The sequence below is a fragment of the Lissotriton helveticus genome, chromosome 5_1, assembly GCF_964261635.1.
Source record: "Lissotriton helveticus chromosome 5_1, aLisHel1.1, whole genome shotgun sequence".
Lineage (NCBI taxonomy): Eukaryota > Metazoa > Chordata > Amphibia > Caudata > Salamandridae > Lissotriton > Lissotriton helveticus.
This window is the reverse complement of record NC_136065.1, coordinates 391,511,319-391,536,310: the sequence shown is the minus strand read 5'-3', so window position 1 is coordinate 391,536,310 and position 24,992 is coordinate 391,511,319. Positions and strand designations below refer to the sequence as shown.

At 42.7% G+C, this 24,992-nt stretch overlaps 1 protein-coding gene across 14 annotated transcripts in view; it reads left to right on the top strand.

Annotated features, from left to right (window-relative positions):
* The window catches only part of TMEM269 (transmembrane protein 269), a 159,115-nt gene that overhangs the window by 19,475 nt on the left and 114,648 nt on the right, over positions 1–24,992 (top strand). For 3 of the 14 annotated variants that reach the window (XM_078642594.1, XM_078642602.1, XM_078642599.1), the window contains one exon: positions 14,270–14,368. The exons of 4 other annotated variants lie outside the window; for them this stretch is intronic. The gene's annotated coding sequence lies outside the window, so the exon portion shown is untranslated. Of the gene's footprint in view, positions 1–5,092; positions 14,369–24,992 lie in introns of those variants that run through there. 7 more of the 14 variants (XM_078642603.1, XM_078642598.1, XM_078642596.1 and 4 more) reach the window with 7 other exon arrangements.

The following is a 24,992-nucleotide window of genomic DNA, read 5'->3' as shown; positions in this document are numbered from 1 at the left end:
GACCTTTCTTACTAATGCCGGATTTCTCACTCAGTCAGGGTGAGGAATGGAACCAGTGTCTTTTTGTTATTTTGACGGTATTTGTTTCCAGCACTGCTGGGTATGTCAAATTTGTGTCATTTTTTCTTCATGTAAATTTGGCACCCTTTCAGCATCTGCTGTCACAGTGAATTAATTTCTGAGCGAGCCCCCTTCACAGTTTGAGGTAATGTTATTAATGTATCCAAGAAAGACCTCAACATTTGATCTACATTTAAGATTAAGAGTAGATGATGCAAAACTGAGTATCGCATAAGATCCTCAACCTGGGCAAGGGTTCAGGCCAGTCCCGTTTGTTCCAGTTTTTTTCTCAGGACTGTCGCAGTTGAGGCTTTAGTATAGTAAGAGTATCACCCAAGAGAAAAAAAGCTAACTACTGTCGGTTCCAAGTCAACCCTGCTACTACAAGGCTGGAGTTTCTGGCCGGAGCAGGGGTAGGAGGCTTCCCTCCCAGTCCAGCATTGGAATCCCAGTACTCCAGGGTATATTTGATGCCGCCTTCGGATACTGTTTTCTTATGGTTCTAGTTGACATTTTGCCATTGCTGAACTGGATGGGTTCTTCTAACATAGTCATATTAAAGTATGTTGACCTACTCCTCCCTAGACAAGCTAAAGGTGCAAATAGATAACAAAGCAGAACAAGAGTTTTTCTTTTTCCAAGCTGACAAGAGTTGGACACTGCTTAATTAGAGTTGTGGAGGAAATGATAAATCCGAAAGAGAAACTAGTCACTATTATCTACTATAGAAATACAGCTAGCAGTGAACATGCTGTTTAAAAAAGCAGTGACAAATCAATAGGTCTGGCAATGGCTGTCAGTACTTTGTCTTTATGAGTACTTCTTTTATTGTGTCATAGTTTTTGCAAATCGTAATTGTTGGGAAAAGCTTCTGGGTCCTAGCCAGTCTAAAAAAAAAAGTCTAAATGCAAAAATGTTCTTTTGTCTCAAAAAGCACACATTGCCATCGTAGTGTAGTCCCTTGCACTTAAAAGAACAACTTTGTGTGGATGTGTTCTTTGCTAAAAGGCCGAATGCCATCACTTTGTTAAGTTAGCCAATAGTTGACGTGGACCCTTGCTGTCTACTTACAATAAAAGTTGTACCGTAAATATCATTTTGGCCAGCACGTAGAAATAAACACACAATCGTATTTCAGTGATTTTGTGCACACATTTAAAGATGGTCTCCACGACAGAGGAGGGCTGAAGAAGGTTGTGTGAAAGCTTTTGAGAGCAGATGTCTGCTCATTCAACACACATGTATTGGAGTGTAACCGGTAGTCTAGGGAAAGCTAGAACATTAAATAAGAAGAGCAGAGTCATAGCCGAGTCAAGTGTCAGCCCTGGCTATTATAGCCTAGGCACAAGCCGAGCCGTAAAAATATTTTGCATGCAGAAAGATTGTTAAAATATAATGCTTAAAAAAGTATCAAAAAGTGTGTTTCTTTAACGCATCTACGTTTTTCACCTTAGGACATAAGAAATTTTAGATGTATTTTTAACAGAGTTTTTAATATTCACAATCCATAAAACATCAACAGAGAGGTTAAAAAACAATAATTCATAAGGTTTCAGCAAAGACAATTAAAAAGTTTCATTGAAGAAGAAGAATTGGAATAACAAAGTCACATCCTGATGATCCTTTGCCTATTTCACTCATTGCGCTTTTAAATTCCTGATGGAGCCCCTTATAAAGTTTGCTACAGTGACACAGATGTCAGATGAGGCCAATGTATGGAAGTCATTAAAACCATCATTATATGAGCAAGGACGAATATTCATTCCTTAATGGAAGCCGAAATCTGGTTACTCCAACTTATATAATGTGCAAAATAGAAGATAGCGCAACATACTTTGCCTGGAATTATCACATGGGCAAGGCATAAGTTTGCCCACCCATCCTCCTTGACGAGGAAACACAACAAGCATTTACAATGCAACGGTTTCGCCTTTGCCAAAGTTAGAGCTGTTGGCATTGTAAATGACAAATCCTCCCTCTGCCCGTGCTCTGTGTGTACACCAGTAAGAGGAGCTGTGAGGGGACGGTCCGGGCAGCCCTTCGAGCTCACACAGCAGCACACTGTCTCATAGCTGTGTTTGTGTCTGCAAGGCAAGGCAGCTACCGCCAACCGGGACGTGCAGCAGAGATGCCTCCTCATTGGTGTTTAACTTACAAGTGAATGACGTCTTTAATGTCATTTTGACGGCCATACCAGGCACACGTGTGTGGAAAGTATCAAACTGACCCTACGTTTTAATGGACGGGTTGGTTAGTGTTGCTTGCAAAAACAGGCTCTGTGGACCACTGGAAGCTGTGAGCTAGTAAGTCCAAGAAAATACATCCAGCTTAACCAAGGGAACATCTTCATCTGCTGGCGATGTGAATAGGTGACCTTAAACACATGCTGAACGTTCAACTCATAGAGAAGTTACTACATTTAAATATCTTTTCATCACTACCTCACAGAACTTGAAATAAGATGCACTTGTCACTTCCAGTGTGTTTAGATAAGATTCTGCAGTGAAGACCTCTCGCTTACTATGTGAACACTATGTAAGGAGACCTTCAGAAGAGTAATGTCTGTGGTGATGCTGAAATCTAGGCAGATTGAGCGCAAAACAGAAGCTCGGCTTTAGATTGACTGCAAAACAGAAGCTCGGCTTTATCAGCTGCGTTTTCAGAAACATGCGCGTGGACTTCTGACAGTGTTCACAGGGGCGTAGAAGTGACTGTCAATCAGCATCCTTGCAGGCTCGAAGAGAGCAAATAGCCGCTTAAAAACTCCACAGACATATTTTGCCTTGGTCCATGTTTAGGAAAGCCTCATGTTCTGTTTTATGCTACAAGAACTTACTAAAAAAATGTGAACCCTCATAATATTAATATTGCTTGCTAAGCCGCATTTTCATGGCACCGGTCCCGGATTCTTTCCTTGTATTCCCTGTGCTGCTTTGCCGCCCCTGTGAGTGACGGGCTCGCTTCTCAGTGGAGCGAATTCTGAATAAACAAGCTCAAATGAAAGAACTTTTGCCATCCCCTGCGGATCCTGTTTTTGCACCGCGGTACTTATATTGTAGAGTTTGTTGAAGAGAGGAGCATTTGAAGACGGGAGATGGCTGGGGGGGCAGCGGACGAGCGAGAAGACATCGGACTGGGAGGGGGGTGGAAGGGACGGGGAGAAATTGCCTCGGAGCATTTGAAGACGGGAGGGGGCTGGGGGGGGCAGCGGACGAGCGAGAAGGCATCGGACTGGGAGGGGGGGTGGAAGGGACGGGGAGAAATTGCCTCGGAGCATTTGGAGACGGGAGGGGGCAGCGGACGAGCGAGAAGGCATCGGACTGGGAGGGGGGGTGGAAGGGACGGGGAGAAATTGCCTCGGAGCATTTGAAGACGGGAGGGGACTGGGGGGGCAGCGGACGAGCGAGAAAGCATCGGACTGGGAGGGGGGTGGAAGGGACGGCAAGAAATTGCCTCGAAGCATTTGAAGACGGGAGGGGCTGGGGGGGCAGCGGACGAGCAAGAAGGCACCCTCCCGCCCCAGCTCCATGAAAAAAATGGCGGCGCAAACAAAGTGACAAAAACAAACAAGAAGTTCTTGAAAATTCTGCAGAGCACTAGAAATGGAAGGGCACTAACACTTGTACGCCCCCTGGCCAGCTTCTGCCTGAAAAATGTGGAGAGTATGATGAGAGGACTCAGGGGAGCAACGAGACACGTGTAAAACAAACAGGGAGACGACATGAGACGGGGTGCACGTACAAACAGGGAGACGACATGAGACGAGGTACACGTACAAACAGGGAGAAGACATGAGACGGGGTACACGTACAAAGGGCAAAGAAAATTATAAACAAAATGCTGCTTACCTGATCGCAAATAGAAACAACTTCCTGGCAACTTGAATCTCGCAGACCACTCCGGCTAAAGGCACTTCGAAAAAGACCAAAACATCACGGGTAAAAAAAAAAAAACATCCGCATGACGTTTTAAAAGAAGCGGAGAGGGAAAAAATCGCCGGAACGCCCACGAATCGCCTCGGACAATGACGGACAGATCTCTCTTCCAATGGCTAGCCTCCATTTATGGAGCTAGCCAATGGAAGAGAGGCGGGATTAAGCCACATACTGTTCTAACATAAGATTTCGCCTGCGCGGACGCCAGGCAAAACCTAAAAAGGGCACGGCGCATAGTCGGATCCTAGTTAGGTCAAATCTAATCTGGGAATTAGTAGTAAAAGATAAATAAAATTGTGAGGGGTAAAACGCAAATGGAGCGCTCCTATGTCACCTTGCAGTCGACGGCTGCTTATATTACCCCAAGTGAAAAATTACTTCAATGGTGACCTTAGCATTTGGAGGGATTCTTTCAGGGTTTTCAAATAAGTGTCCTAAACCCATTTCTTGAAACTTTTCTCTAACAAAGCAGAGCCAGGGGTACTTTTAGAGCATTATACGTGTTGAAGGTATCCTTAATAACTTCTCTTAGTGGAGAAGCGTGGCTCAGTGGTTAGAGGCGGCAGACCCGGAAGCTGAGATCGACCGTGGACCAGGGTTCAATTCCCCGCCTCGGCGGGTCTTGGGCTCAAAATTCCACGGACTTGACAATTCTCGCTCTGGTGCCTACTCAACTCACGGGGTCACACTCTGCTGCGACTCTGGGCAATAGCTTGCTTAATCTCCACTATGGCCCCTCGCGGTGGGATGCCTGGCTTTCACCTTGTGGACACCCTGCCAGGGTTTCTCACAGGGGAATACCAGGACGGGTTCCCTAAGCAAGCGCCGGGACGCTTACGGGCAGCTGTGCGCTTTACAAGTCCAGCACATTTACATTTACATTTACATTTAACACTTTGGGCGCGGCAGGAATCCCCCGCCATGCGGGCGAATTCCACGTGTGCGCAAATTGATGGCCCCTGCCGTACGACGCCCACGCCCACCGTGCGATTGTCTATAAACTCTTGGCCCAATTCTGCGTGGCATAATACAGTGGGGGCACTTTTGGTACCATCAGTAGTCTTTTGATGAATTTATTCTCTACCAGTTGGAGGTGTTGGTTTCTATTGTACCCCAAACCCAGCCCCATATTTAGCAATAGGGATGCATTTAGTTCTGTAAATAGTTAATAATTCCTTCACCAGTTTGTGCCCCAGTTTACAGGCAAACCGAATAAACCCATCCACAGCCCTCCTTGTCTGCTGTGCTCTAGTGGTTAAAAGTGGTTCCCACTTCATCTAGTTATTGAATAGGTTACCCAAATACGAGAAAATTATTAACTTTTTCTGTCTTCTTTCCCTGGACAATAAATGTTTTGCTTTTTGTGGTCTTTCGGCCACACACCATTATGCACGATTTGATAAAATTAACTTTCAAATCAAGAGATGTCATAAAATCAGTAAAAGCATCAAGGGTTTTCAGCTGACTCATGGCTGTCCTTGCCAATAATGCTTTGTCTGCGTATGAAAGCAGGGGTACAGGTTTATTACCAATTTTGTAGTAGTTAAGCTCCCTTTTTAATAAAAAAAGCCTCCAGCCAAGATGTATAAATTAAAAACTGGAACGGTGCTAAATTACATCCTTGCGAAACCCCACCGTGGAGATAATTAGGTGGCGTTTTCCACCCTTTACTGCCAAATCTTATGATGACTGTTGTATTTGTATGGAGCCTATGCAGAAGGGTTACTAGTCCTTTTTCCACACCTGTTTCGTCCATTATCGCCCACAATTTGTTCCGATTAACAATATCAAGGTTCACTAGATAAGTCCATAAAGGCCAAGTGGATGGAGCTCTTCCTTGACCTCACGTACTTGCTAACAATTAGGGACAAGTTAAGACATTGTTCAGTTGTGCCCAGCCCCCTCCTAAAACAATATTGTTTATTTGACAGAACACCTTTGGAGGATGCCCACTTTTTCAATTGTCAGAGAAGGACCCTACACAATACCTTTGCTGTTTCATCAATCAGTGATATAGGCCTATCACACACAGGATCGCTTCTATCACATTTTTTAAAAACGGGGACCACAGTCTCCTCTTTCCATAACCCAGGCAAAGGGCCAGTAAAAGTGGTGCCCACAGGTTGTGGGTTCTCTTGAAAAGATCAAGGGATACCCCATCTGGGCAGGGGGCTTTCAAACAAATGCCCTGAGCTAAAGCCACCTCTACCTCTTGGACTGTGATGGTTCCAATAAGATCAGAGGATAGTTCAGTTCCTGTGAAGCCTCCACAGACTTTATATGTGAAAGGTTAAAGATTCTAAAAAATGGTCTTCCCATACCTCACCCATGAGAGTCTATATGTCTCGCATCTTCAGTGAACATTGGGCGATTATTAATATCCCAATTTTTTTCGAATCTCCGAGAGAATCTGCTCTTTCCAAGTCCTCCCATGCCAACCTCTTCAATTCAATCTTACTGCACCTTTTTGTATTTTCACCTTGTGATTTTGATTAGCTCTCTACCACGAGGAGTGGCGTATACAGCACTTTTTAATTCCTTATGCATTCATTGTTAAACCAGCATGCCTCTAGAGAATGTTTTTATGGGGTATTCCTAACCAGCCTCTGTATAATATTGGTACAGAGCAGCTAAAAATCCTGTACCATTTCAACCGAGGTAGAGTCTAACCTATCTATTAAATAATAATTTCTTAAGACTACTTGTTAAAATTTTAAAGGGTCTACCTGATCCCATTTCAGTCTAATTCCTTTGTTAGGATTGTATTGTGTAGTAAATAGATACACGATGAACCACAGGATGTAGGCAGAGTTCTTTAATGAGATACTGAGGAGTAACAAGAGCGGACTCCCCTCTACAACAGCAACCAGTAACTGTCATAGAACAGAAGCCCAAACAGGAGAACATAAGTACAAAGTGCATTCTGCATATAAATCATTCTAGTAAAGGATTCTATAAACACTAGAGTGAAGCTCTATGTACTACATATTGCAACAGAGATACATCAGTGTGCCCTGTCTTGGGTTTTATAATGTTGTAATTCAAGAAGAGGCGCTCAGTTCAAAGGTTTCTGAACCGTTCCTTGTGTCCTAAATCGGGAGAAAATCAAAGGTGGTCAGGAAGATCTTTTTTTTTCTTGGTCCCCAAAGGCAAGGTTTCCATCTCAACAAGTGCTGAAGAATTGGGCTGGATGGCCCTGGAATTCTTTCTCACAACGTATGCCCCTGGAAATTGGGCAGAACGTTGCATATATATTGGCTTAAGCACACTTCCATCTTTTAAGCCTGAAAAATAATAGTGATTCAAAATGATATGACCGCTCTGATGTACTTTGAACAAGCAAACAGGGAGCACTATCCTGTAACAGACTAAAGTCCTGTGAGACATCTTGATGTACTCCTTTTCTCCTAATCCGTGTGGGATTTGAGTATATATGAACCTTCATTAACTATTTAATGTATCAAGTGTTTACGGTTCTACGCTATGTAATGGTGCAACTTTGGTAATGGTAAGTAATCGTCAGTCTTGATTTCTTAAACTAAACTGTGCAAATCCGTCACTACAATTGGAAACATTGCCACGTCTAAGCCCACATATTTGAGTCCTAGAAGATATTAAACACACCTGAGAACGGTTGCCCTCTAAAGCTGTACAGCTTCAGTACTAGGTCCGTGATTTGTGTTGAACTCACCCCAGGTTTCGGAGCCCCTTGCGTCAGTGAGTGAATTTGCCTGTACCAACAGTGGGACTCGGATGATGCCAGTCTAATGTCCCGGTGTGCCCGAGTGTCGACTCAGTAGTTTCTCATCTCTTCTTGGAGGACGGAAATTAATTTGCCTTTATATGTCCTTGGAAATGAGACCAAGGACATCATCACTGCAGTCCTGAGATTCATTTATTTTTTGTTGACGGATGCTAGACGTCCTATACGCTGCTAGGTTACTAAGATTCCTTTCCCATCCTCCGTTATGAATGAATACACACTTATATAGTGCATGGCTACCCGTAGAGCATCCCAGTGCATCCTGTCACCACACTCATTCAACAGTGATCAAGCAAAAAAAGGTCTTCAGCTGTTTCCTAAACCTGAGATGGTCAACTTCAAGGCAGATGGAGTCAGGACGCTGATTCCAGAGCCTGGCTACGTTATAGGAGAACAATCGTCCTCCAGTCCGAGACCGTTTAACCTTTGGAACTGACAACAGTTGTTTATTGCTAGATCTCAGAGTCCTCTTGGTGTCATATAACTGCACCAAGGGCTGCAACAAGGCTGGCCCTTTACCCGAGATGCACTTATGGACAATGCACAATGCTTTAAACCTGACCCTATCCACAACGGACAGCCAATGAAGTCGTCTGAGGGCTAGTTTAGCTGACTTATGCCTAGGGATACCCGTCAAAAGTCGCGCAGCACAATTCTGTGCTGTCTGCAATTTCCCGATAGTTCCCAGTGGTGCCCCCAGGTAGACTACATTTGCGTAGTCCAACCGTGAACGGACCAAGGATTGAACCACCATGCACCTGGCTTCATGACGTTCCCAAGTTCTGCTATAAACATCGAACCCTTCGGCCAAGTGATGAAGAAATGCGAGGTCCTAAGGACACTGATTTGTTTTTCTTCTACCAGTCCCGGTCTGATGTTACTTACCTTTGTTCTGACTTCCAAAGACAAGTTTATGATGTCCTCTTTCACCCAAGCCAGAGGACACGCCCGGAATCAATTCTTGCATTTTTTAGAAGTCTTAATATTATTATTATTATGTTGATTGCTGCAGGCCAAATATTACTGTTAACAGTTAACACGAATTACGACCGTGAGGGCCTGTGTCTCCTGGTAGGGAAGACCTAGTGATCACGAGTATGTTTACGACAAAAAAGTGTTGTCAAACGGTTCCTGGAATGTTTGACTCTTCACTGCAGGTTTTTTTAAAACTTTCAATTCCAAGTAAATGCTGCATATCTGTCTGTCCTAAAGTTAGAGATCAAGACACCTTCACAGCCAGTGTTTTCTACACAGTATTTAACCATTGAAGAGGTAATGTTTTTCTTATTTGATGTAAAGATGGCATAACCTTTATACTTCAATGCTGTTCTGTATATTTGACGTTTAAGGCCTTGTTTTTTGTTAAGTTGAATCTACCTCACCCTTGAACATCCTGACATCTGCATGTCTCCTGGATTTACATCAAAGTCTACATTAGCAACACTCCAGGTGAGCCAGCCTTACATCCTGCCTCATCTAGGTGTTTGCCCTAAAATCAACTAAAGACCAGGCCAGGATAGTTGACAAAGAAATATTGGCCCAAGTATTAGAGCAAATGGAGCATCCATAGTTTCCTTAAATCTTGCCAACTTTAGAAATATATGGGCCAACTAATTTTGCCGCCTTGCATGCATACTCTATAAATGTAGTCTCCAAGCATGTAATGCTGATACTCATCATGTCCGGAAATATTATGTAGCTTGTTTCCCGGGCGTCATACCTGGCTTAAACCGGTGTCCTGTCAGTACTCCAAATTCTGTATGTTCTTTCATCTTTTTTCTAAGAACTTAATAACATTTCTTGAAGTTTAAGCCCTTAATAAAATGTTCCAGTCTAATTACTTTAAAAAGTGACTCTAAAGCCTACTAATGGTTAACAGCCTTTGCTTCACCTCCCAGGTCATCTCTTTAATTAACTTCAGGTTATCTCTTTAATTAACTTATAGTTATTCATGCTCTTGATGCAGTTCTTTGTAATGGAGTCAAAGTCTAAGAATTCTCGAAAATCAGACTCGAGTATACCATATCTTTACTGTACTGCCAGATCTGCTTTCTTGTGTAATAATGCCTTCTATCTTATCCCTGTATGAGCAGACTCCTTCCACATATCACATTCGCATGCAGCAAGAAGCAAATTTAACACCCATGTTTGCTGCATTCAGCATGCCCGGATAGTTTGTACTGACCATGGCAGTTAACATTTTTCAAACAGTTCACAGACAATATATATGGAAACATACTTGCCATGTTACTTTTAGCAGAACTGGAAGTCCGTGCAGTACTGTCTTTTGCACGGCTGAATGCCAATTCTCAACCCTTTAAATTATGGCACCCCCAAATCTACTTACTATGTTGCGTCTGAAATGAGCTCTTATCTGATGGAGAACAGGGTCACCAAGTTACGTTTGTAAGACCTCTTTAATTTGTTTAATGTTTCTAAGGACTAAATTAGTGGTATCCAGCAAATATAAATATTCTCTTTCTTTCGGCCTAATCGCTTCTAATTTTCTTCCTAATTTGTGTTGTCTGGTTACTTAACTCCACTAGATCACTTCACTTTTCAATGATATAGATCTTGAGCAGTTTCCCCGAAGGACCCATTTGTTTTTTACAGCTAAATGTAGAGTGAACAGGCTGGCTGAAATGCCGATTTAAACTGGTTTAGATTTGTGAAAAGCAGGATGGATTAAAGGAGTGGGGGGTGCCACGTTGAGGTGAATTTTGCAGTAATGATCTGAAGTCCAGTACATAGAAGGCATGTATTTTTGCAATAAAATACCTTGGAGTTAATCTTCCTGGAAGGGAGAAAACCGTATAAAGCTAGGGAACCTTGCCATCTGCCGTTTTAGTACAAATGCCCTCTGATATTGTGTCCTCCCGCTCCGACACTTTGTTGAATAGTTGAAGAAATGCATTTATTAGCTTTGTCTATTCACAATTGATAACTGAGGTCTGCATGAAAACAAAACGGACACATGTATAACAATGGAAAATAACATTGACGCAATATCCGTTTGTGTTCATTTGGGAAAAAAAGAACCATGTCATGAAGAAGGCTGGATTAAATATTGCCATTGCAGTTAAAGTCACTGTGATTTATGGCATAACATTGTCCTTCAGAATAAAAAGTACCAACAACCCTCATCCATGGAATGTAAGCTTTATGATTGTTCCCCAGAGTGCCTCATAGGAGCCTGGTGTTAGAATGAGACGTCTCTAAATCGTGCTTCCAGTTACATCTTTCCAGAAATGCTGGCCATAGAGGACATGCAGTGGAGCTAGTTCGAAGATCGCTCTGTTGGGGAGCTATTTTCAGAAGCCCCAGTGGTGATGAATGTTTGTTCTGTGAACCAGGGAGTCCCACATTGAACACCTTCCAAACCAGAGACTGTTAATTGGAGTTCAGATTCCTCAGTGTATTGGTGTGGAGATGGGTCATCCATACCTTACAGTTGTGGTAAACATGCCAGTGGAACCTTTTGCAGGTCTGCATAAGCCATGTGGGTGCCCTATATTATTTACAAAGTGAGAGGAACCATGTACCTTTGCTTAGGAAGCATTCTCTCTGGATTTGAACCATGACCAAAGCAAGACCTGATCATTTGAGATAGTGAGCAGCGCGAAAGCTTACAGCCTCCAATGTGGGGTGCCACATGGCTCATCCTTTGAGCCTGACCCTCTTTAATCTTTATGTGACCTTTCTGGCTGATGTGGTGCGTTCATTTGGGATTTAAGTGCAGTCATATGCAGATAATACTCAAATTATTGTGTCTATTTCCAACTACCTGTTTTTAGTAGCGGGGAGGTTCAATCAGTGTATGTCTGGCATTATCTGCTGTATGAAAGACAATTCTTTGAAGATTAACACAGACGAGACTGAAGTACTTATGTTTGGTTCTCAAAACTCCACCTGGTCAAATATCTGGCAATATCAGCAAGACTGGACTTCTCCATACTCATGTCAAATCTGCTAAAAATCCTGCGGTCCTCTTTGAATAATACTCTTTGAGTTTTGATGCACAGGTCATTTGCATAACCAGCACTTGTTTTTACATCATTAGGACCCTGAACAGATCTTTCCTTATGTTCCATTGGATCTGCACAAGGCAGTCACTATTAACCATGTCACGTTTGGATTACTATTATGAACTAAACTTTTATCAACAGCTCTTCCCTAAACAAACTTCAGGTTGTATGGAATGCGGCAGCCCGCCTTATTTTGAACATTCCTAAACAGCACTCACACATGGGATCTCTTCTCTTCATTGGCTCACAGTCAGAATGCGAATTTTCTTCAAGGCTTTGTGCTTAGTCTTTGGCGCTCTTCACTAGAGGCGCCCTAGCCAAATGAATGCTCTTTTACATTGGTACACTCCTGGGAGACCACTTAGATCTTCATGCTGTAAAAACAAAAGTAGGATCCCCAGATTTCGAAAGACTAGATGGGGTGTGTTTTCCTTCTCGGTGACAGCTGCCAAACTATGGAACACTTGCCTCCCTATATTTCTGAAGCACATTTTATTTATGTCCTTCAAAAAACATCTGAAAACCTGTCTCTTTTCATCTCAGAATCTTTGATTCTTGGCTGCACTGTTCTTGATGATCTATCTGTCCTGCTATAGTTCTTATGCAACTGCGGGTTTTAGTGCACTCTATAAATTATATCCTATAAGTGGGCAGCCACAGTGCGAATAAGTGAGACAGACATTTTCGGTTATGGAAAGTAAGGCTCCACAGAGGGAAGTATAAACAAGGAGATAGGCTTGCTTCTATGTGGGTGTGCCAGGATGCATATTTTGAACTTGCAGCAGTGCTACTGTAATCACATGTGATGGCCATTAGGTACTGCAGACGTTTTAAACTAGGCAAAACATTGATGTAGACCCAGTTTTGTAGCACTACGCTCCCAACGTCTTAAAGTGGTAGTGTGTGTAATACCCATTAAGGTTCCTTATTTATAAGTAATTTATCAACTACGTGCATTCCCACATGCCTCTAAAATGTCACGATAGGCAGTTGGTGAAATGAGATTATGAGTTAAATTTGTTTTCTAAACCAGGGTTTGGGTAGCATTTGCACTCTTAAAAAGATTGAACCAGTTGGTGAGAGTTAAAACATAACATATCATAGCGAATATATTCAGCTCTCCTGCCTACCCTAGGCCTGAGCTCCCACCTTCCCTGCCCCTCCTACCTGGCCCGGCCCCCCACACCTTCCTGATGGTCTTCCTCAGTGAGAGGAAATACATTTCCTTGTTTTTTATAAGATAGAATGAAGATGCTTCCTAGTAGTTTACATTTATTGACTGTCAAGGTGCACGGCTCCTTGCAAAAGTGATTGAGTGTCGGAAGTAGGATTATTTTCAAATCTTGTTCGCTCTTCGTCCTGATTTTGGAGGCATCCATAGCATTTGAATCTGCAGTTGACATCAGTGATGGAGCACTATTACTGTGCAGGCAAGTAACCCTTTTGTGCTGAGGTTTGCTCAATGTTCTGATGTAGCGTTGCAGCGGTCATTTGAATGTTGCAGTGAAAATGTACAATGTGTAATACATTTTTATACGCATTTTGTAGCCAGAAGGAATATAAAAAACTGTTATTCAGCCTCATAAATGCCTACTCTTTCTAAAAGTGACATAGCTGGTTACACCACACCTGTCTAAAATAAATTGCACTTGTAATTGCAGTATCATTTCTTGCATCCATTGGGAACCGAGGTTGGACTCGAACCTTTCAGTACACCTCTGGATTACAGACCCTCGCCCCCTTCATGGGATTACATTATAGTTATTTTTGTTCCATAAGAACAGTCTGAGCATAAATATCGTTTGGGTTACAAACACTATGGGGCCGTTTACGTGGAAAGGCCAAGAATTGAGATGTCCTCGTCCGAACAGAACTAGAATACTTTAAACAAGATATAGTGCTAGGCATATTAATGGTTACAGGTCTATCACAACACATATATATTAATACCAAATACTCCGTATCTATTTAGTTGGATCGCAAATGTAATACCCAAAATATAGCCAAGAGTTTTGCTACCATCTGCTGATGAGGGGTGCATGTCACATTGTGTGTAGGCACAAGGTTGATTATAATGAAATGCCCTTTTACGTATCTCCTTTTCTGTCCAAGTGATAACCACTGTAAAAGCTAACCTTCATGAAAGTAATTTAGTAGATTTAATCTGAAATATGTGCATGTTCCTCATGTTTTTCTTTCACAAAGCTCTGATGTATTGTCAACGTATGCATTTGTATTTCTCCAAAATAAAGTGAAAATTTCACAATTAACAGCATCAGCAGTGACTTCGAGATGATGCCAGTTATTTTCTTGGAGAACTATGGCACTTCATCGTTTGGTGGTGGTGAACATAGAGGATTGGTTGAAATATCTTAAGATAGTGAGTGGGGGTGTTGAGCGGTAACAAAACAAACTCTAAACCAAACTGACTGGTTTCCATTTTGTGTTGCTGGCTTTGTTTGCTCTGACCTACTGTTTTCTTTCAGATCAAGAATCTCATGAACTTGGCTGGCATTGGAAACCCCTCATGGGGAGGGTGCAAAACGCGCTAGTAGGACTTGATCCGTAACCCTTTCTTATAAAGAGTAGGCGTCTAATTATATTAGAAATACATTTTTTTTAATATTACAGGGCTTAAGACTTAAGAGCATGGTTTTTTATTCGTTAATGTTATGGACAGTTTTGGTTAGAGATTAAGTGACATGATAAAATTTATAGAGATGTTATTAATTTCTAGTCCGATGTGTTCCTATGGCAAGGTTGCTTATTATACCAAGTTCCCACATACAAAAGCTACTTTCTTCTTCTTTTTTTAAACAAAACTCGGTGGGCACTGTATGATGAATGAATTTGCCAAGAACATGTTGCTTATTTTGACCATCCTAATCACTTCTGTTGCTTTATTTTTAGAGACCTCATTTATTCACAAAATTGACAGCATCAGAGACTATCGTTGCTTTAACCATTGTTTGATTTATTGGCTAGGATTATAAATTAAATTCTGAACGTTTGTAAACCACTGATGCCATTTAATCTTGTATAGCTGCAAGTGTGGTTAAAAAAAGTTTCCATTCGTTTATGTGGCTACATTATTAACCAGTGGAACTTTGTTACCAGAAAACCATTTCTCGTAATTATTCAGATGTTTCAACGGTTCGAATCTCTTTGTTTATTGTATGGAACTTAAGCTGCCTTGATTTACCTGGTCATGTCGGTTTGGCATGTGAAATCCATGATTGAATAAATGTTTTTAAAGTTGAACTAAGCATTCTATCTGCTTTTTGGGGGGCTAACTGCATCCTTTCCCTTTAGCTGGAGGTCATTTTTGCTTTTTTCAGAGCCTGCTTTCATCACTGGAAGAAAAAGGATGCAGTTTAAATCAAACCTGTAAGTCACACAACGTGCACATTAAGCATGGTTTCTAGCTTTTGCCAACATTACTTGATGGAGTTTGGTCAAAATCTTCCCACAGAGCTGGGAAGGGTGGCTACTTTATACCTACACCTTCCGGCTCCGTGGCTAGTTTAGTGCTCTTTAACAAAAGGTATTTCCAATAAGTGTAAGCAGAACTAGATCTTGGCGATCAGAAGTAAGGGGATACAAACAGCTGAAAGAAATGTAATGTATCCGGAAATTGTTCTTCATTGAAGTAAACATTTTTCAGAAGTTTGGCTTCTGTGTCTTCTGCCCGACGAGGAAAGATGAAACCAAGTTAGAGCAATACAGTTTAGGACAGCAACGATTAGTGACCCAGTAAGCTAATCATATCGCACGGGAGATATTGCTCCAAGCAACTTGTTTCTGGACCTGAGATTACCAGTTCTAAAGATCACGGGTACAGAAACACCAAGTCTGGTTTTATTAGTTTCGTATTCACACTCCGTGAAACTGAAGCATCTCGGAAGTAGCAGACTCCCACTATCCTTGCCCCCCCCCCCCCCCCCAACCAAACCAGGGTACTGTCCTGCTGTGCCGAGCCATCGTTCTTGGGTCTCGACCTGTAGTACCTTCCTGCTGCCATTTGGCAACTGCACAAAGCAGGCTGAATGGTTATGATTACTTACAAAAGTATTTTTTTTTTGGGTTGGAGGGGGCACATTATGCCAGTTACACTGGTAATAACTTCATAGAATCTAAAATACATTTATATATTGCAGCTGAAATGCCTCCTTTCTCAACCCACCCCACGTAGGTAGAATTATGTGCACAATAAATCACATTGGGTCCGCAACATCGGTCAAAATGGAAAGAAATCTGAGAATACATTTATAAGGAGAGTTTGAGTAATATCCCAGACATCTTTTGAGTTTTATCCCAGACATCCAAATGGCTGTAGAAAACAGCACGTTATTTCGCATGGGAGAAGGAATGGGCTCTGGAAAAGGACCCCGTATTCCTGGTCTGCAAGTCCCCATTCGGCATCGAATAGGCTGTGATGCCCATTAATTGGTGCAGTGATAGAGACCCGAATCACACATTCTGATTTCCCTAATACAATTCTGTGTGGTGGTCCCTGAGTTCTAATAACACCTATGAAGTCTTGGCATAGCAAATATGTCTGGCTTTAAAGTATTAGTAAATGCAAGCAGCACTTGTCCGTGGTTGTTTGCATGTTTATCACATTGAAGCCAGACCTGTTAGCTTTGACAATGACTTTCGTTCTTTTATGGCTGCTTCTGCCTGTAAGACTGTGGGTTCAGGTTCGTGTTTAATTCATCAAAGATGCTCCCCAGCACCGCATTGACTCAGCAACTCGGAACTCCCCATAAACGAATTGGGTTAGCGAACACGCGCCCCCCACCATTCAGAAAATTAGGTGAATGCACCCTCCCAGCCTTGCTGGAAAGTGGCAAGAGGGTTAGCAAGGTTGTAGCACAAAAGAATGGTCTTGAACTGAGATGCATGGAGTGTAAAGACTTGTAAAACAGATACAAACCAGCAAACAGGAGGATCGTCATAGATGCCAAAAATACGAAAAGCCCAACAAAATTCGAAGCTTTCTATAAAGAGGATGCAGTCTAGGTCAGTAGGGTTGAGCAACCAGGTGGCTGGAGAGTGGTGTAGTAGCAGGCCAATTGATCTAACTGTCAGATAGCAATGTAGGCCAACGTTAAACTTGTGCTTTTTCCTGTGTTTAATGAAGGTCGGATATCGAGGGAGCCTTCGTATTAGTCCTTTTGTTTCTATGGCATTTGGTGGCTTTCTTTTAATACATGTGCTTATGTGTGTTTAGTGTCTAAAGCCACTAAAACATAGGCAATTTTTTAATGGATTTTTTGTTATAACTGGCCAAAAATGAAGTGTTTGTCACGCATGTCCACAAAAGATGTTTGGGATACTACTCAAAATCTCAGTACAAAATTATTCTCACATTTCTTTCCACTTTGACCGATGTTGCTGCCCCAATGTGATTTATAGTGCACATAATTCCCCCTTATGTGGGGGGTGAGAAAGGAGGACTTAAGGACGCTTTATATGAATGTATTTATATGCGATCAAGGTATATTAGCAGTGTAACCGGTATATTGTCCCCCCCACCCCAAACAAATAATGCTCTTGTCTAATTATCTCCTAAAATCCAACGGAGAGAACCTCACCATCCCTCTAACTTTTCACCCTATTCTGACCAATGCTTATCGTCCTATTTTAATTGAATATATTTCATTTCTTAATTATCCCAGTTATTTGTAGTACAATAATAAGCTTTAAAAGAGAACCATAAATACATTATGTTCTTTATCCTCTCCATTGTGTTTTTGGGTCTCTCCTATGTAGTGCTTGCGCTGTTTCCAAGACCTGCTCTATTCAGGATAAGGGCATGAAGCAATGACCATCATTTTAATTGGCTACTGTTACTGTCCTGTGTACATTGCGGCTTTTCATTGCTCAATAGGCTAAGAAGTCCTTCTTTTGTACTGCTTTTTCTCTTCTTGTAACCTCCCATTAGGATGATATCCCTGTTACATATGTTGTTACCCAGTACTTTTTAATTACAGCCTCTGAGCACTATTTTCTTACATGGCTTTCTCCTGCCTGCTGTTGCATGCAGGGCACGCTTTTTTATTTTTATTTTGTGTACCCAGCGCAACCCGCCCCTGCTAACATAATGGCGGGTGGCGCTTTACTTTTGTTATTTGTGGCACTGACCACAGCTGCAGGCCCTTTCTTCTGTTTATTTACTTTTAATACAATGGCAGCACCTATGCTTTATTAAACATCTTAAACATTAAACATCTTAAGCTAAAGCGTGGGTGCACCTATTGCTTCAATAGTAAAGAAACAGAAAAAATATGTTTTTCTGTTTCTTTACTTTTGAAGTAATCGCGCACCAGTGCTTTAGCTTAAGATGTTGGGTGCTGTGATTGCTCAAAAGTCAAGAAGTAGAAAAAAATTGGGTGCCGTGATTGCTTCAAAAAGTAAAAACATTGAAAAAGAAGGTCTTTTGATTTCTTTACTTTTGAAGTAAATGCGGCACCCGAGCTTTAGCTTAATATGTTTTAAGCTAAAGTGGGAGTGCTGCGATTGATTTGTAATGCAATAGGTCTTGCATTACTGAAAGTTTGAGCTATTGGTGTTGCATTATTTTTAGCAACGTCAGTAGCTCAAACTTTCAGTAATGCGAAACCTATTCAAATGCTTGTTTGTTATTCCTGGTGAAAGCCTTTCCACGTCCCACCCTGACACCTCTTATATTTTCATTGCTTGGAGTCAAGCTCCTCAGAACATCTACTTACTCTTGACTACGGATCACATTCAGTCTCACTTGGTGCCCGAACCTCGTTCAGCTTTTAGGCTGTGAAATGTGAAAAAATACTTTTTATCTTTCCCAGTCTGTCCTTGAGCCACATCTTGCTCTGAGTGACAGTGGCCTGTTCTGTCTCAGAAGTTAAGACCAATTATAAGGGAGTTTGTCTTGAGCACATAATAGTGAAGAGAGGAATCTTTTTTTCTGACAGGGCCCGTGGCTGAAAGGTAAGTGTGTTCTGCTGTAGCCCTGATAATCCAAAGATGGTGCAGCCTTGAAAGGTACCAACACGTTGTTTCTTTAATCCAATTTGTCTCCTGACGGAATTTGAGGCCCCGGATCTCTGTCAGACCTACCAATCCTGAAAATGTTTTTTTCTCTGTGTGAGATGGGAAAGGGGTCTGGAGCAGAGGTAGGGCTTGAAGACCTTTTCTGCAATTCAAGTCACAAGCATTTGCAATGCAATAGTTCTTGCATTTGCGAGAATGTAAGCTATTGGCATTGTAAATGCAAATCCTTTTTATTTGTTTTGATAACACATAAATAAAAGGCATTAAGGTTTACAATGCCAATAGCTTAAATGTAAATGTGAAACGTATTTCATTTCAAAGAAGCGGTATCCATGGTCCTGGGCTGCTTGGAAAGTGAAAGCGCGCATGGTGCGCTGATTGTTGCAGGAAAGCATGTCAGAGAAACTCATTAAAGAAAATAGTGCCTACAGACTAAATTTAAGGCATGCCTTGTAACAACAGAAGTTCCTTGTGGGAGGTTACAAATGAAGATACGGTGGTGCTAAAGAGGGGCTAACGAGCCTATTAACGATTCAGAATCCAGCATTTACAAATGACAATAACCCAAGCCAATGAAAAATATGAGTGGAGAGTTGGCAGAGCTTCAAGTTCGTACTCATAACAGCATGCCTCGCAGAGTATGTGCACCCAAGGCTCGACCTAAACAGGGCTTTAAAGGGGCAGGGCCAAAGAAAGCAAGATGCGATGAACCGTTTGTCCTGGGGTTCCTCGCACATTGTGATATTGGCTCTTCACAGGGAGATGGTGTGAAGGAAAAGATATCCTGACACTGTGGTTCTGTGAGAGTTGGCAGATCTGCGGTGTTAACTTTTATTATGTATTCGTTTCATTGTGTATTTTACAAAAATACTTTATTTGGAGTAAAATAAGAGCAGGTACTGAGCTGTGGACTGGAGGTGGGGCCAGAGCAGATTTACGGACAGAGCGAGCAGACAAGCATTTAATGAAGCTTCTTTCTCAGTCCTCTTCTTTACAACGCTTTTTAATCTAATACATGCTGCCTGTTCCCTCACCCCTTCTATCTTTCCCTTTAGCCACTCCATTATCTCCCAGGTCTATATTTTTTTATTTTCCTTCTTGGTATCACCTCCCCATCTCATTACTGTCCATTCCTTTCCTCCATCTTTTTCTGTCTTTGCCCTACCCACTTCCTTTTTTAGGTTGAGCAATTTATTGCTCTGAACCTATTACATGTGACCAAACTCTCTTTAACCAGTGGATTTCTCACAATGCATGTTAAGTATTGAAGCGTGACGCTTCACCAGCGCGCACTTGGCCTCAGTCATTCCCTCCCACTTGCTGGTTCCCCTGCTCCCCCACCCGACTTAAAAGGAAGCCTCGCACACCAATATTTGTCTCTCACACCACAGGCTGATGCTCCCCCGCCCACTCAGCAATGCCGAGAGCTTGTTTCCCTAACATCCTGAAGTTCGTGCCATGGCGCTCTCACATTCTACCACTCGGACGCCCTTGCCTTTCACAAGCTGTCTCTTCACTTTTTAATAGTTCAAGCCCTTTCCAGGCTACCGGATTAAACCATGGCTCACTCTCATCGCCCGGGTCTCTACTCAGAGCTGCTCTCCCTCCCTGCCTTTTTCCTATACAGAAACGAGCCTTTTTCTACCTGTGACCAACTCACATTATCTGCAGCACTAGCTAAACCCCGCTGTCTCCAACCTGTCACAACTGAACCGGCCGAATTTAAAGAGAACCGTTTCAACAGCGGAACGAGCGCGAGCACCGCAGCTAATAAGTACATCTGAATTCTAAATGGCGCCCGTGAATTGGTTGCTACATTCACAATGCTCCAATCATAGGCCTTCTAACACTTTTTTTTTTGCTTTCCTCCGTTTACTTCCTCTCTGCAACCCTGACGGGTGTGCAAGGACTCAGGGGAACTCTTCTCTCCACTCAGATTAAAGGTCTTCCTACACCCACTGACTTGTTCGACGAAGCAAGCACTGCTCCACTTCTGTCAAAGTTAACAGTTGTACTTTGACATAGACGTACTGGTGCAGCGTGACATTTGAATAGTGGTTAAAAAGACTGTTGGATCGCTATTTGTCACAATTGTTTACTTTTTTGTAAAATACTAGTGTCCGACACCCTTTCCTAATTAAACGTAATACTTTTGCTACTTTTTCAACTAATGTAATTTCGTTGCTGCTAGCTCATGTTCTCCAGCCTCCGTGAGTTGTGCCTTTAGCAGACAGTGTTTGTGGTTGCTATACATATTCTGTTACCGCATTTTCATGTTGCACTATACTGAGCTTCAAACATCGCTCTTAACCAACACATATGCCTGCTCCCCATCCCCCAATTGCCCCCCACGCAGCACCAGACTCCCCCGCCGCTCGTCATATGCTCATTCCCTCCCACTGGCAGCCTGCGGCCACTGATCACAGTAAAGGCTTTGATCTATCTCACACTCCTCTCCCACTCCCTCCTCCCACTTGCTCCTACTTACCATGTAAAGGGGACGACACTGGAACAATGGCTGCCTCGCCAGGAATGGCCTTCTGTCGACCCCTTCTTACATCCTCCAGACATGGCTGAGGCAGCTTCTTCCTGCAGTTTGTTCTTTGGGCGAGGGTATTCCTGAGTGTGGCAGAGCTGCATGCAGTGTAGGTTCATGCACACCACAACTTCGCCTTGCTTTGTTGTATTTTTGCATTGTTAATGTTCACATTTGTTCGCAATTCGCCATGTGCCTTTCGTTTCTGTCTCACTCTCTCCTACCCGTTCACTGTCTTGGCCTCTCCACTCTTCCTCTATTTCTGTCTCACTCTCTCCTGCCCCTTCACTGTCTTGGCCTCTCCACTCTTCCTCTATTTCTGTATCACTCTCTCCTGCCCCTTCACTGTCTTGGCCTCACCACTCTTCCTCTATTTCTGTCTCACTCTCTCCTGCCCCTTCCCTGTCTTGGCCTCTCCACTCTTCCTCTGTTTCTGTCTCACTCTCTCCTGCCCCTTCACTGTCTTGGCCTCTCCACTCTTCCTCTATTTCTGTCTCACTCTCTCCTGCCCCTTCCCTGTCTTGGCCTCTCCACTCTTCCTCTATTTCTGTCTCACTCTCTCCTGCCCCTTCCCTGTCTTGGCCTCTCCACTCTTCCTCTGTTTCTGTCTCACTCTCTCCTGCCCCTTCCCTGTCTTGGCCTCTCCACTCTTCCTCTATTTCTGTCTCACTCTCCTGCCCCTTCACTGTCTTAGCCTCTCCACTCTTCCTCTGTTTCTGTCTCACTCTCTCCTGCCCCTTCACTGTCTTGGCCTCTCCACTCTTCCTCTATTTCTGTCTCACTCTCTCCTGCCCCTTCCCTGTCTTGGCCTCTCCACTCTTCCTCTATTTCTGTCTCACTCTCTCCTGCCCCTTCCCTGTCTTGGCCTCTCCACTCTTCCTCTGTTTCTGTCTCACTCTCTCCTGCCCCTTCCCTGTCTTGGCCTCTCCACTCTTCCTCTGTTTCTGTCTCACTTTCTCCTGCCCCTTCACTGTCTTAGCCTCTCCACTCTTCCTCTATTTCTTTTTCACTCTCCTGCCCCTTCACTGTCTTGGCCTCTACACTCTTCCTCAGTTTCTGCCTCACTCTCTCCTGCCCCTTCACTGTCTTGGCCTCTACACCCTTCCTCTGTTTCCGTCTCTCACCTGCCCCTTCACTGTCTTGGCCTCTCCACTTGTCCTCTATTTCTGTCTCACTCTCTCCTGCCCCTTCACTGTCTTGCCCTCTCCACTCTTCCTCAGTTTCCGTCTCACTCTCTCCTGCCCCTTCCCTGTCTTGGCCTCTTCACTCTTCCTCTATTTCCGTCTCACTCTCTCCTGCCCCTTCACTGTCTTGGCCTCTCCACTCTTCCTCTGTTTCTCTCACTCTCTCCTGCCCCTTCACTGTCTTGGCATCTCCACTCTTCCTCTATTTCCGTCTCACTCTCTCCTGCCCCTTCACTGTCTTGCTCTGTTTATTGTATTTGCACAAATCTAATATCTTGGCCTAATCCTTTTCAATAATCAGGCATTTTTGTTTATTAGGTGTTTATGTTTTTGATGTGTTTATTTATAGGCACTTTCTATCTATCTATCTATCTATTGCCCTCACTCTATCTATTGCCCTCACTCTATCTATCGCCCTCACTCTATCTATCGCCCTCACTCTATCTATCGCCCTCACTCTATCTATCGCCCTCACTCTATGTATCGCCCTCACTCTATGTATCGCCCTCACTCTATGTATCGCCCTCACTCTATGTATCGCCCTCACTCTATGTATCGCCCTCACTCTATGTATCGCCCTCACTCTATCTATCGCCCTCACTCTATCTATCTCCCTCACTCTATTTATCTATCTCCCTCACTCTATTTATCTATCGCCCTCACTCTATCTTATCTATCGCCCTCACTCTATCTTATCTATCGCCCTCACTCTATCTTATATATCGCCCTCACTCTATCTATATATCGCCCTCACTCTATCTGTATATCGCCCTCACTCTATCTGTATATCGCCCTCACTCTATCTGTATATCGCCCTCACTCTATCTGTATATCGCCCTCACTCTATCTGTATATCGCCCTCACTCTATCTGTATATCGCCCTCACTCTATCTGTATATCGCCCTCACTCTATCTGTATATCGCCCTCACTCTATCTGTATATCGCCCTCACTCTATCTGTATATCGCCCTCACGCTATCTGTATATCGCCCTCACGCTATCTGTATATCGCCCTCACTCTATCTATCGCCCTCACTCTAATTTATCTATCGCACTCACTCTAATTTATCTATCGCACTCACTCTATCGCACTCACTCAGCACCACCACTCAGGGGCACCACAGCATCAATCTGTGCAACCATTCAACAACTGGTTCAAATATGTTCTCTCAATGTCTCAAACTTAATTACAAATGTCACAAAAAGATGTAAATATTTCACTTCTGTTCTTGGATTTTTGTCACAATAAAATACACTTAACACAATCTTCACAAAAGTTATTTACAAAAGTTTAAGCTATTCCTATTATAAATTACAATAACTTTTATTTAAGTATTAATTATTTAAAAAAATTAAAAGCCATTGTTGTTTGTAATAGCAATACATCTAAGTCACGTAAATACAACACATATTGCATTACAAATGCTATAGGTGTCACATTTGCGAAAGTTATAACTATTGGCATTGTAAATGACAACGCTAATTAATAATTTAGCTATTTTCAAAACCAACACAGAAATGAAAGAATTGTCATTTACAATACCAATAGCTCAATTTCCTAATGCGAGACCTATTGCATTGCAAATGCTTGTTTATCTTTCTCCTTGCTTCTTCCCCTCTCCTTCAAAGTTCTCTGTTTTGCCCATGTTACTTTTCCTTGGTCTCTACTCTTTCCTGACCTTTCTTAATTAACTCTCATTACTTTTTCCCCTACTCGCCGTCCTCTGCAACTGTTTCCCTCTCTTTTCTCTTCGGTGCACATCAGACCCTTTACCCATTTTCTCATTTCGATAGCATTCTCTATCTGTATTTCTCTCTTCTCTTGCCCTTCCTTTTCTCCTTCTTTCCTTCGTACCGTGCTCACCAGTTGCCCTGTCTTTACTCTCCAGAGGGTGGATTGGCCTAGACATCCATCACGTCGGGAGGATCGTCGTGCCTTTTGGAAAGGCAATGACGATAGGAAAGGGCGATTTGTGTTTGCTGCAGGCAAAGTTTGTTAGAGACATACAGCCTGATTCATCAAGCTAAATTGCACTTGCAAAGGGCAAGATTCTCAGAATCTTGCCTTTTGCGAGTGCAATTTTTGCATTTGGGATTCATCATCCCAAATACAAAATTCGCTATTAAAGAAGTCGCACATTTGCGAAGAATTGCATTTAAGGAATCTCTATTTGAGATTCCTTAAATGCAATTCATGAATCATTTTAAAATTGCGAAATTGCAATTTTGGGCCGCTATTTACCGAGAGGTCAGACCTCGTGGTAAATAGCAAAAACTTAGAAAAATGCATTTAAATGCATTTTTCTAAGTTGCATGTTACACACACACATGTCCTTTGGACATGTGTGTGCGCAACACCAATGTAGATTACATTTCAGGGGTGCTACATACAGGGTGTCCTTTGGACACCCCTGCACCCTTGAAATCGCATCCTTATTTGCGATTAGCAATTTG